Source organism: Fundulus heteroclitus, chromosome 10 (genome assembly GCF_011125445.2).
Source record: "Fundulus heteroclitus isolate FHET01 chromosome 10, MU-UCD_Fhet_4.1, whole genome shotgun sequence".
Taxonomy (NCBI): Eukaryota; Metazoa; Chordata; class Actinopteri; order Cyprinodontiformes; family Fundulidae; genus Fundulus; species Fundulus heteroclitus.
In genome coordinates this window covers 24,296,821-24,309,551 of record NC_046370.1, presented here as the reverse complement: position 1 = coordinate 24,309,551, position 12,731 = coordinate 24,296,821, and the positions used below count along the sequence as shown (strand labels likewise).

At 41.7% G+C, this 12,731-nt stretch overlaps 1 protein-coding gene across 1 annotated transcript in view; it reads left to right on the top strand.

Moving 5' to 3' along the window:
- ryr2a (ryanodine receptor 2a (cardiac)) overlaps positions 1–12,731 on the top strand; it is a 597,233-nt gene that overhangs the window by 519,459 nt on the left and 65,043 nt on the right. The gene's annotated exons all lie outside the window — the stretch shown is intronic.

The following is a 12,731-nucleotide window of genomic DNA, read 5'->3' as shown; positions in this document are numbered from 1 at the left end:
ACCGGTAAATCGAGAGCTTTGCCTTTTGGCTCAGCTCTCTCTTCACCACAACGGATCGGTACAGCGCCCGCTTCACAGCAGATGCTGCACCAATCCGCCTGTCGATCTCCCGCTCCATTTTCCGCTCATTCGTGAACAAGACCCCAAGATACTTGAACTCCTCCACTAGGGGCAGCACATCCTACCCAACCCGGAGAAGGCACTCTACCCTTTTCCGGTTCAAGACCATGGTCTCGGATTTGGAGGCACTGATTTTCATCCCGGCCGCTTCGCACTCGGCTGTGAACTGCTCCAGTGAGAGCAGTAGATCACGCCCTGATGAAGCCAATAGGACCACGTCATCCGCGAATAGCAGAGACGCAATCCTAAGGCCACCAAAACGGATCCCTCAACACATTGGCTGCGCCTAGAAATTCTGTCCATAAAAGTTATGAACAGAATCGGTGACAAAGGGCAACCTTGGCGGAGTCCAACTCTCACTGGAAACGAGTCCGACTTACTGCCAGCAATGCGGACCAGACTCTAACACCGGTCGTACAGAGACCTGACAGCCCTTATTAAAGGGTTCGGTACTCCATACTCCCGGAGTACCCCCCACAGGATCCCTTGGGGGACACGGTCGAATGCCTTCTCCAGATCCACAAAGCACATGTAGACTGGTTGGGCAAACTCCCATGCCCCCTCTAGAATCCTGCTGAGGGTATAGAGCTGGTCCAGTGTCCCACGGCCAGGACGAAAACCACACTGCTCTTCCTGAGTCCGAGATTCACCTATCCGACGGACCCTCCTTTCCAGAACCCCTGAATAGACCTTACCAGGGAGGCTTAAGAGTGTGACTCCTCTGTAGTTGGAACACACCCTCCGGTCCCCCTTTTTAAATAGGGGGACCACCGCTTCGAAGCTGTACGGAAGTCTTTCTCCATGGCCTCTCCGAACTCTTCCCACGCCCGAGTTTTTGCTTCGGCGACCAGCCGAGCGGCCTGCCGCTTTGACTGCCGGTACACATCAGCTGCTTCTGGAGTCCCACAGGCCAAAAAAGCCCGGTAGCTTGACGGCTACCCTCACCGCTGGTGTCCACCAGCAGGTTTGAGGGTTGCTGCCGCGACATGCACCGACAACCTTGCGGCCACAGCTCCGACTAGCCGCCTCAACAATAGAGGCGCGGAACATGGTCCATTCAGACTCAATGTCCCCCGCCTCCCTCGGGACATGTTTAAAGTTCTTCCAGAGGTGGGAGTTAAAGCTCCGTCTAGTGGGGGACTCTGCCAAATGTTCCCAGCAAACCCTCACAGTACGTTTGGGCCTGCCCGGTCCGACTGGCTTCCTCCCCCGCCATCGGAACCAACTCACCACTAGGTAGTGGTCGGTGGAGAGCTCCTCCCCTCTCTTCACCCGAGTGTCCAAGACATGCGGCCGCAGATCAGATGAAACGACAACAAAGTCGATCATTGAACTGCGACCTAGGGTGCCCTGGTGCCAAGAGCACATATGGACACCCTTATGCTTGAACATGGTGTTTGTGATGGACAATCCATGACGAGCACAGAAGTCCAACAACAAAACACCACTCGAGTTCAGATCAGGTGGGCCATTCCTCCCAACCACGCCCCTCCAGGTCCCACTGTCATTGCCCACGTGAGTGTTGAAGTCCCCCAGCAGAACGAGGGATTCCCTAGGAGGGGCACTCTCCAGTACCCCTTCCAAGGACTCCAAAAACGGTGGGTAATCTGAACTGCTGTTTGGCGCATAAGCGCAAATAACAATCAGAAACCGTCCCCCCCACACGAATGGGGAGGGAGGCCACCCTCTCGTTCACCGGGGAAAAACCCAACGTGCAGGCACCAAGATGAGGGGCAAAAAGTATGCCCACCCCAGCTCGGCACCTCTCACCAGGGGCAACTCCAGAGTGGAAGAATGTCCAGCCCCTCTCAAGGAGACTGGTTCCAGAGCCAGAGCAGTGCGTCAAGGTGAGTCCGACTATCTCTAGTCGGAACCTCTCAACCACGTGCACAAGCTCAGGCTCCTTCCCCACCAGAGAGGTGACATTCAAAGTCCCAAGAGCCAGCTTCTGCATCCGAGGATCGGAACGCCTAGGTCCCCGCCCTCTACTGCTACCCATTGCACAATGCACCCGACCCCTTTGGCCCCTCCAACAGGTGGTGAGCCCATCGGAAGGGGGACCCATGTCGCCTCTTCGGACTGAGCCCGGCCGGGCTCCATGGGCAAAAGCACGGCCACCAGACGCTCGCCAACATGCCCCACCTCCAGGCCTGGCTCCAGAGTGGGGCCCCGCTGACCCGCGTCCGGGCGAGGGAACGTCTAATAATTGTATTCATCATAAGGGACTTTTTGGGCTACGCTTTGTCTGGTCCCTCACCTACGACCTGTCTGCCTTGGGTGACCCTACTAGGGACTTAAAGCCCCTGACAGCCTAGCTCCTAGGATCATTGGGACACTCAAACCCCTCCACCACGGTAAGGTGGCAGCCCAGGGAGAGGCAGATTGAACACCTCACCTCAGATGGTATCGGTATCAGCCAATACTGCACAGCCAGGTATCGGGTGTCGGTATATGGGCCAAAAAATGGCATCGGCGCAACACTACCCTTAACAGTGGTGTTAGTTAACCCTTAGCTAAATCTAAATTTAGTTCAGCCAGGTTAAAATTACACCAAAAAGATTCTAAAATATGGACTGTAAAGCATCCTTTCAGCCTGAGTTTATTTTTAATTTTTAACTATATTATCCTCTCTGTCCGGTTTTTGTTATTACCCTTTAAACTATCTGCTCAAAAAAGACACACTCAGTAGTACTGAAAAACATGCTGGATTTTTTTTCATGACAGGGTTTAAACAATGAAGTTGGTGCTCCTGTATCATAAAATCCTGATTGTATTTAAGCTGATCAGCTGAAAAAAACTTTGATTATGTAAAACAATCAAGTCTGTGCTGTTATTTCAGGTATACTTAGCTGTACGAGTCTGAGAGAAAAGAAAGAGGTCTAATCAGTTGCAGCTTCATTGTTTATCTTTGCTTTTTTGCCCATTTATAAACAATAAAATTGGGGCGCAAGTATTGAATCAATTAATAATTTATTTCAGACAGACAATTCAGCAAAATTATAAATTCAACACATGCAAATAATACTTATGTTGTGTATTACACACTGTTTAAGTTATTTATGTTTAATAAATAACTCTCTGTCTTTTAGGCACTGTCCGGTGAATATCAACCCAACAGCTGATATAGGACAATAGTTGAAAGGAATGATTCGAGCATTGCCGTTCTTTTAACAGTAAACTCTGAACACATATGCAATAAAGGAGTGACAACTTCTTTTCAAGTTAAAACATTTATTAACAGAAATAAAATTAACATCCAGAGAACATCACTATAGAATGCTGTTTATCTGAATTAACACTATATTTCAAACAACAAATCCTCTATACTAGGCTGGTGAAACTTAACAAAAACTACTAAGCAAAATTAAGATAAAAAGAAGCTAAGGAACCATGTACAAAAGAAATAAAAGACAAAATAAAATAGTTGATCACTATCGTCAGAATGATTCAGTTAATCCTGGTTCATTGCAGATTTAAGTTTAAGTACTAAAGTTCATCTTAAAGAATGTGGAATGAGACTAAATTATCTCATTGTTAATTATCTCATTAAATTATTACTGTGAATGCAGTAGGCATTCACAGTTCTTGAGATCCTGTTTCTCTTTATTCTTTATTCCTCTTATAGGTTATTCTTCCAAATGCGTTTTTACTGTTCAAAGTTTGATTCGCTTCTCCTCCTACAATTTTTTTCCGATTTCAACCATTCAACTTTTAAACTATTCAGCTTCTTCTGGAATGGATGGCTGTGTCTTTTTGTACTTTTAACTCTTCAACTTTTTAAAATATTCAGCTTTTTCTGCAAATTTTCAGCTTTTTTTCTCCCATAGGAAATTAATGTAATTCACTAAAATTCCGCTCATTTCAGCTGCTTTTTGACAGCTTACTGCTTCAGCCTACTTTCAGCTAGAAACGTCATTCAACTTTTAAAATGTAGTGATATCTTTCAGCTATTATGATATATTTCAGCTTTTTCATATCTTTTACCATTTTCATATAGTACCTCCTTAAAATAATTTTGGCTTTTCAAGAAATTCAGCAAATAACATGCGTTGCTATGGTCGTCAAGGAGGCAGTTATAGAGTGCGCACTCTAGAAATTCAACAAATTCTTCATCTCCGAACAACTTCTTCTCACTCGCTCAATTTTCAACCTATCCACATAAATTATACATCAAAACGTAGGAATTTTTGTCTGGAATCAGGAAATGTAACCCTCATTGGTGTGGAATTTATAGATTTTTGTCAAATCACCTCAGACCGACATGAGACTTTCACTTATGAATGTCCCAACCCTTCTGGCACTCACAAAAAAGGAATTTTGTGGATAACTGTTACGGTTTTTCCGCAGGAACAATTTGTTCGGGAGTAGCGAGTGTGCAAATTCCTAAAAACGCTTTGAAGCTGCATTTTCCCACATCATCCACTTTTTTACATCGTCGCTGTGCCTACACCGATTCTTGTACAAGCATAGAAATGTGCACCATAGTCCTCAAAAGCCTGCTGATACTCACAGTGAAAGAATTATTTTGATATCTCTTATACCTTTTGAGCTACAGCGATTTGTTCGGGACCGTTTTTAGAGGATTTTTGAAAATCCATAAAAATCGCCTTTATATCATACTTTTTTATGCCTTTATTAAACTTTTTCCAGCAAAAAACGATAGCTTTTCTTCTTCCCCTATTCGTTACGAACTAAACACAGAAAAAATTACATCTCTACCATTTATGGATCAGGAGATATGAAGCGTTGTGCGAGGCAAAGTTCTCCATTATAACCCAATGGGACTTATTGTGAGCAAAGTCTCTGCACTTCGGTAGACTGGCCGCTGCAGGTGTGTGAGTGAGTTTCCATGACGACAGAACTCTGAGGGCCAGAGGGAGAAGCTCCATTAGGATACAATGGCAACTTTTGACGCCCGCTGCAGCGGCTGTGATTAATGTAGGAATCTGAAATTCGCACAGTCACTTCCTCTTAACATTTTAAAATTTTCAAGTGACTTTCAGCCATGTGTCAGTTTTCTTACCAATTTTGTTTTTCACATGCTTTCCTATTGGGCCTTTGCTTCCAACAGGACCTGGCATGATGCCCAGACACGACCCAATTCGCCAATACAGCACCACTCACCTGTGGGAAATGGCGCTACTGACCATTTTGGTCAAATGTTGAGTTCTGGGCCCAGATGTGGTGAGGCTGAGTTGCAAAAGGAGGCCAATCTGACCCATGAACTTTGGTGACCTTTGGTGACATTAAGTATTGGCACCCCTTTTTGAGGCACTTCCCAGTACAGGATTTGGACCAAACTGACAGAGTACAATCACCCGGTGATACTGAACACAACCATGTTAGCGGCTAACGGTTAGCATGTTGCTAATCGGAAGTAGCTCTAAGAAGCTCGGACAAACTTCTGCTTTACAGAGTCTGTACCTCCTTTATACAGAATGCTCCACAATAAGTTTGGGCCTCGTCACGTAAAGCATCTCCAAGTTAGGAGGTGTCAAACATCTAATGCTTTTCAATGGGGGCGAAACCCCTTATACTCCCTAGAAATGCAGGTCCACATATGGCTACAGTATATTTAAGTTTGAAATTCTACTTCTGCTTTGTTAAACGATTCAGTGTTTAGAATGAGTTAGGAAATGTTTGGTGCCTTTCCCTCAGTTTTTTCTTCTTCTAATCATTCAGCTATTGTTCTTTCATGTTCAAATTCTTCAACTCTTTCAAATTCTTCAACTTTTTCAACTTCTTCAATGCTTTTCAGCTATTTTTTCTCTTCTTCAAAGATCTTCTGCATCTTTTGCTCAATCATTCAGCTATCTGCATTCACAGTGCATTTTCGCAGGAAATGCAAATTTTTCTAGTTACTGTGAATGCAGTAGGCATTCACAGTTCTTGAGATCCTGTTTCTCTTTATTACTGTGAATGCAGTATGCATTCACAGTTATTGAGATCCTCTTTCGCGTTTTTACTGTTTAAAGTTTGATTTGCTTCTCCTCCTACAGTTTTTGTCCGATTTCAACCATTCAACTTTTAAACTATTCAGCTTCTTCTGGAATCGATGGCTATGTCTTTTTGTACTTTTAACTTTTCAACTTTTTAAAATATTCAGCTTTTTCTGCAAATTTTCAGCTTTTTTTCTCCCATAAGAAATGAATGTAATTCACTAAAATTCCACTCATTTCAGCTGCTTTTTGACAGCTTACTGCTTCAGCCTACTTTCAGCTAGAAACGCCATTCAACTTTTAAAATGTAGTGATATCTTTCAGCTATTATGGTATGTTTCAGCTTTTTCATATCTTTTACCATTTTCATATAGTACCTCCTTAAAATAATTTTGGCTTTTCAAGAAATTCAGCAAATAACATGCGTTGCTATGGTTGTCAAGGAGGCAGTTATAGAGTGTGCACTCAAAAAATTCAACAAATTCTTCTTCTCCGAACAACTTCTTCTCACTCGCTCAATTTTTAACCTATCCACATAAATTATACATCAAAACGTAGGAATTTTTGTCTGGATTAAGGAAATGTAACCCTCATTGGTGTAGCATTTATAGATTTTTCGCAAATCACCTCAGAACGACACAAACCCGAAACCTCCCCCATTCATTTCCTATGGAGCGGTTTTGAAAAATGATGTCTGAAAATCCAAAACATCACATGTTTTCGCATCGTCGCTACTCCTAAACCGCTTGATGTACAGGCATCAGACTTTCACACATGAATGTCCCAACCCTTCTGGCACTCACAAAAAAGGAATTTTTTGGATAACTGTTACGGTTTTGCCGCAGGAACAATTTGTTCGGGAAGTAGCGAATGTGCAAAATCCTGAAAATGCTTTAGAGCTGCATTTTTCCACATGATCCACTTTTTTACATCGTCGCTGTGCCTACACCGATTTTTGTACAAACATAAAAATGAGCAACATAGTCCTCAAAAGCCTGCTGATACTCATGGTGAAGGAATTATTTTGATATGTCTTATACTTTTTCAGCTAGAGCAATTTGTTCAGGACCGTTTTTAGAGGATTTTTGAATTTTCTTAAAAATCCCCTTTATATCATAATTTTTTTACGCCTTTATTAAAATATTTCCAGCAAAAACCGATAGCAAGTCTTCTTCCCCTATCCGTTAAGAAATAAACGCAGAAAAAATTACGTCTCTACCATTTACGGATCAGGAGATATGAAGTGTTGTGCGAGGCAATGTTCTCCATTATAATCCTATTGGACATATACTGAGCAAAGTGTCTGCACTTCTGTAGACTCGCCCGCTGCAGGTGTGTCAGTGAGTTTCCATGACGACGGAACTCTGCTGACCAGAGGGACAGGCTCCATTGGGATAGAATGGCAAATTTCGACACCCACTGCAGTGACTGTGATTAATGTAAGAATCTGAAATTCGCACAGTCACTTCCTCGTAACATTTAAAAATTTTCAGGTGATTATCAGCCATGTGCCACTTTTCTGTCGCATTTGGGATTTCACATGCTTTCCTATTGGGCCTTTGCTTCCAACAGGACCTGGCATGATGCCCAGACACGACCCAATTGGCCAATACAGCACCACCCACCTGTGGGAAATGGCACTACACACCATTTTGGTCAAATTTTCGCTATTTTTTCTCTTCTTCAAAGAACTTCTGCATCTTTTGCTCAATCATTCAGCTTGCTGCATTCACAGTGCATTTTCGCAGGAAATGCAAATTTTTCTAGTTACTGTGAATGCAGTAGGCATTCACAGTTCTTGAGATCCTGTTTCTCTTTATTCTTTATTACTGTGAATGCAGTAGGCATTCACAGTTCTTGAGATCCTGTTTCTCTTTATTCTTTATTACTGTGAATGCAGTAGGCATTCACAGTTCTTGAGATCCTGTTTCTCTTTATTCTTTATTACTGTGAATGCAGTAGGCATTCACAGTTCTTGAGATCCTGTTTCTCTTTATTCTTTATTATTATTATTATTATTATTCCTGTTTATTCTTCCAAATGCGTTTTTACTGTTTAAACTTTGCTTCGCTTCTCCTCCTACAATTTTTCTCCGATTTCAACCATTCAACTTTTAAACTATTCAGCTTCTTCTGGAATGGATGGCTATGTCTTTTTGTACTTTTAACTCTTCAACTTTTTAAAATATTCAGCTTTTTCTGCAAATTTTCAGCTTTTTTTCTCCCATAGGAAATGAATGTAATTCACTAAAATTCCGCTCATTTCAGCTGCTTTTTGACAGCTTACTGCTTCAGCCTACTTTCAGCTAGAAACGCCATTCAACTTTTAAAATGTAGTGATATCTTTCAGCTATTATGGTCTATTTCAGCTTTTTCATATCTTTTACCATTTTCATATAGTACCTCCTTAAAATAATTTTGGCTTTTCAAGAAATTCAGCAAATAACATGCGTTGCTATGGTCGTCAAGGAGGCAGTTATAGAGTGCGCACTCTAGAAATTCAACAAATTCTTCTTCTCCGAACAACGTCTTCTCACTCGCTCAATTTTCAACCTATCCACATAAATTATACATCAAAACGTAGGAATTTTTGTCTGGATTCAGGAAATGTAACCCTCATTGGTGTAGCATTTATAGATTTTTCGCATATCACCTCAGAGCGACACAAACCCGAAACCTCCCCCATTCATTTCCTATGGAGCGGTTTTGAAAAATGACGTCTGAAAATCCAAAACATCACACGTTTTTACATCGTCGCTACTCCTAAACCGTTTGATGTACAGGCATGAGACTTTCACATATGAATGTCCCAACCCTTCTGGCACTCACAAAAAAGGAATTTTGTGGATAACTGTTACGGTTTTTCCGCAGGAACAATTTGTTCGGGAGTAGCGAATGTGCAAAATCCTGAAAATGCTTTAGAGCTGCATTTTTCCACATGATCCACTTTTTTACATCGTTGCTGTGCCTACACCGATTTTTGTACAAACATAAAAATGAGCAACATAGTCCTCAAAAGCCTGCTGATACTCACAGTGAAAGAATTAATTTGATATCTGTTATACTTTTTCAGCTAGAGCGATTTGTTCGGGACCGTTTTTAGAGGATTTTGAAAATTTCTTAAAAATTTCCTTTAGATCACAATTTTTCACGCCTTTATTAAACTTTTTCCAGCAAAAAATGATAGCTTTTCTTCTTCCCCTATCCGTTACGAACTAAACGCAGAAAAAATTAAGTCTCTACCATTTAGGGATCAGGAGATATGGAGCGTTGTGCGAGGCAAAGTTCTCCATTATAACCCAATGGGACTTATAGTGAACAAAGTGTCTGCACTTGGGTAGACTGGCCCGCTGCAGCTGTGTGAGTGAGTTTCCATGACGACGGAACTCTGAGGGCCAGAGAGAGAATCTCCATTGGGATACAATGGCAACTTTCGACGCCCGCTGCAGCGGCTTTGATTAATGTAGGAATCTGAAATTCGCACAGTCACTTCCTCTTGACATTTTAAAATTTTCAAGTGACTTTCAGCTATGTGTCATTTTTCTGTCCAATTTTGGATTTCACATGCTTTCCTATTGGGCCTTTGCTTCCAACAGGACCTGGCATGATGCCCAGACACGACCCAATTGGCCAATACAGCACCACCCACCTGTGGGAAATGGCGCTACTGACCATTTTGGTCAAATATTGAGTTCTGGGCCCAGATGTGGTGAGGCTGAGTTGCTAAAGGAGGCCAATCTGACCCATGAACTTTGGTGACGTTTGGCGACATTAAGTATTGGCACCCCTATTTGAGGCACTTCCCAGTACAGGATTTGGACCAAACTGACAGAGTACAATCACCCGGTGATCCTGAGCACAACCATGTTAGCGGCTAATGGTTAGCATGTTGCTAATTGGAAGTAGCTCTAGGAAGCTCGGACAAACTTCTGCTTTACAGAGTCTGTACCTCCTTTATACAGAATGCTCCACAATAAGTTTGGGCCTCGTCATGTAAAGCATCTCCAAGTTAGGAGGTGTCAAACATCCAATGCTTTTTCAATGGGGGGCGAAACCCCTTATACTCCCTAGAAATGCAGGCCCACAATATGGCTACAGTATATTCAAGTTTGAAATTCTACTTCTGCTTTGTTAAACAATTCAGTGTTTAGAATGAGTTAGGAAATGTTTGGTGCCTTTCCCTCAGTTTTTTCTTCTTCTAATCATTCAGCTATTGTTCTTTCATGTTCAAATTCTTCAACTCTTTCAAATTCTTCAACTTTTTAAACTACTTCAACTTTTTCAACTTCTTCAATGCTTTTCAGCTATTTTTTCTCTTCTTCAAAGATCTTCTGCATCTTTTGCTTAATCATTCAGCTATCTGCATTCACAGTGCATTTTCGCAGGAAATGCAAATTTTTCTAGTTCTTTATTATTATTCCTGTTTATTCTTCCAAATGCGTTTTTACTGTTTAAACTTTGCTTCGCTTCTCCTCCTACAATTTTTCTCCGATTTCAACCATTCAACTTTTAAACTATTCAGCTTCTTCTGGAATCGATGGCTATGTCTTTTTGTACTTTTAACTCTTCAACTTTTTAAAATATTCAGCTTTTTCTGCAAATTTTCAGCTTTTTTTCTCCCATAGGAAATGAATGTAATTCACTAAAATTCCGCTCATTTCAGCTGCTTTTTGACAGCTTACTGCTTCAGCCTACTTTCAGCTAGAAACGCCATTCAACTTTTAAAATGTAGTGATATCTTTCAGCTATTATGGTCTATTTCAGCTTTTTCATATCTTTTACCATTTTCATATAGTACCTCCTTAAAATAATTTTGGCTTTTCAAGAAATTCAGCAAATAACATGCGTTGCTATGGTCGTCAAGGAGGCAGTTATAGAGTGCGCACTCTAGAAATTCAACAAATTCTTCTTCTCCGAACAACTTCTTCTCACTCGCTCAATTTTCAACCTATCCACATAAATTATACATCAAAACGTAGGAATTTTTGTCTGGATTCAGGAAATGTAACCCTCATTGGTGTAGCATTTATAGATTTTTCGCAAATCACCTCAGAGCGACACAAACCCGAAACCTCCCCCATTCATTTCCTATGGAGTGGTTTTGAAAAATGACGTCTGAAAATCCAAAACATCACACGTTTTCGCATCGTCGCTACTCCTAAACCGTTTGATGTACATGCATGACACTTTCACATATGAATGTCCCAACCCTTCTGGCACTCACAAAAAAGGAATTTTGTGGATAACTGTTACGGTTTTTCCGCAGGAACAATTTGTTCGGGAGTAGCGAATGTGCAAAATCCTGAAAATGCTTTAGAGCTGCATTGTTCCACATGATCCACTTTTTTACATCGTCGCTGTGCCTACACCGATTTTTGTACAAACATAAAAATGAGCAACATAGTCCTCAAAAGCCGGCTGATACTTACAGTGAAAGAATTAATTTGATATCTCTTATACTTTTTCACCTAGAGCGATTTGTTCGGGACCGTTTTTAGAGGATTTTGGAAATTTCTTAAATATTTCCTTTAGATCATAATTTTTTACGCCTTTATTAAACTTTTTCCAGCAAAAACCGATAGCTTTTCTTCTTCCCCTATCTGTTACCAACTAAACGCAGAAAAAATTACGTCTCTACCATTTAGGGATCAGGAGATATGAAGCGTTGTTCGGGGCAAAGTTCTCCATTATAATCCAATGGGACTTATTGTGAGCAAAGTCTCTGCACTTTGGTAGATTGGCCGCTGCAGGTGTGTCAGTGAGTTTCCATGACGACGGAACTCTGAGGGCCAGAGGGAGAGGATCAATTGAGATACAATGGCAACTTTCGACGCTCACCGCAGTTGTTGTGATTAATGTAGGAATCTGAAATTCGCACAGTCACTTCCTCTTGACATTTTAAAATTTTCAAGTGACTTTCAGCTATGTGTCATTTTTCTATCCCATTTTGGAATTCACATGCTTTCCTATTGGGCCTTTGCTTCCAACAGGACCTGGCATGATGCCCAGACACGACCCAATTGGCCAATACAGCACCACCCACATGTGGGAAATGGCACTACACACCATTTTGGTCAAATATTGAGTTCTGGGCCCAGATGTGGTGAGGCTGAGTTGCTAAAGGAGGCCAATCTGACCCATGAACTTTGGTGACGTTTGGCGACATTAAGTATTGGCACCCCTATTTGAGGCACTTCCCAGTACAGGATTTGGACCAAACTGACAGAGTACAATCAACCGGTGATCCTGAGCACAACCATGTTAGCGGCTAATGGTTAGCATGTTGCTAATTGGAAGTAGCTCTAGGAAGCTCGGACAAACTTCTGCTTTACAGAGTCTGTACCTCCTTTATACAGAATGCTCCACAATAAGTTTGGGCCTCGTCACGTAAAGCATCTCCAAGTTAGGAGGTGTCAAACATCCAATGCTTTTCAATGGGGGCGAAACCCCTTATACTCCCTAGAAATGCAGGCCCACATATGGCAACAGTATATTCAAGTTTGAAATTCTACTTATGCTTTGTTAAACGATTCAGTGTTTAGAATGAGTTAGGAAATGTTTGGTGCCTTTCCCTCAGGTTTTTCTTCTTCTAATAATTCAGCTATTGTTCTTTCATGTTCAAATTCTTCAACTCTTTCCAAATTCTTCAACTTTTTTCAACTTCTTCAACTTT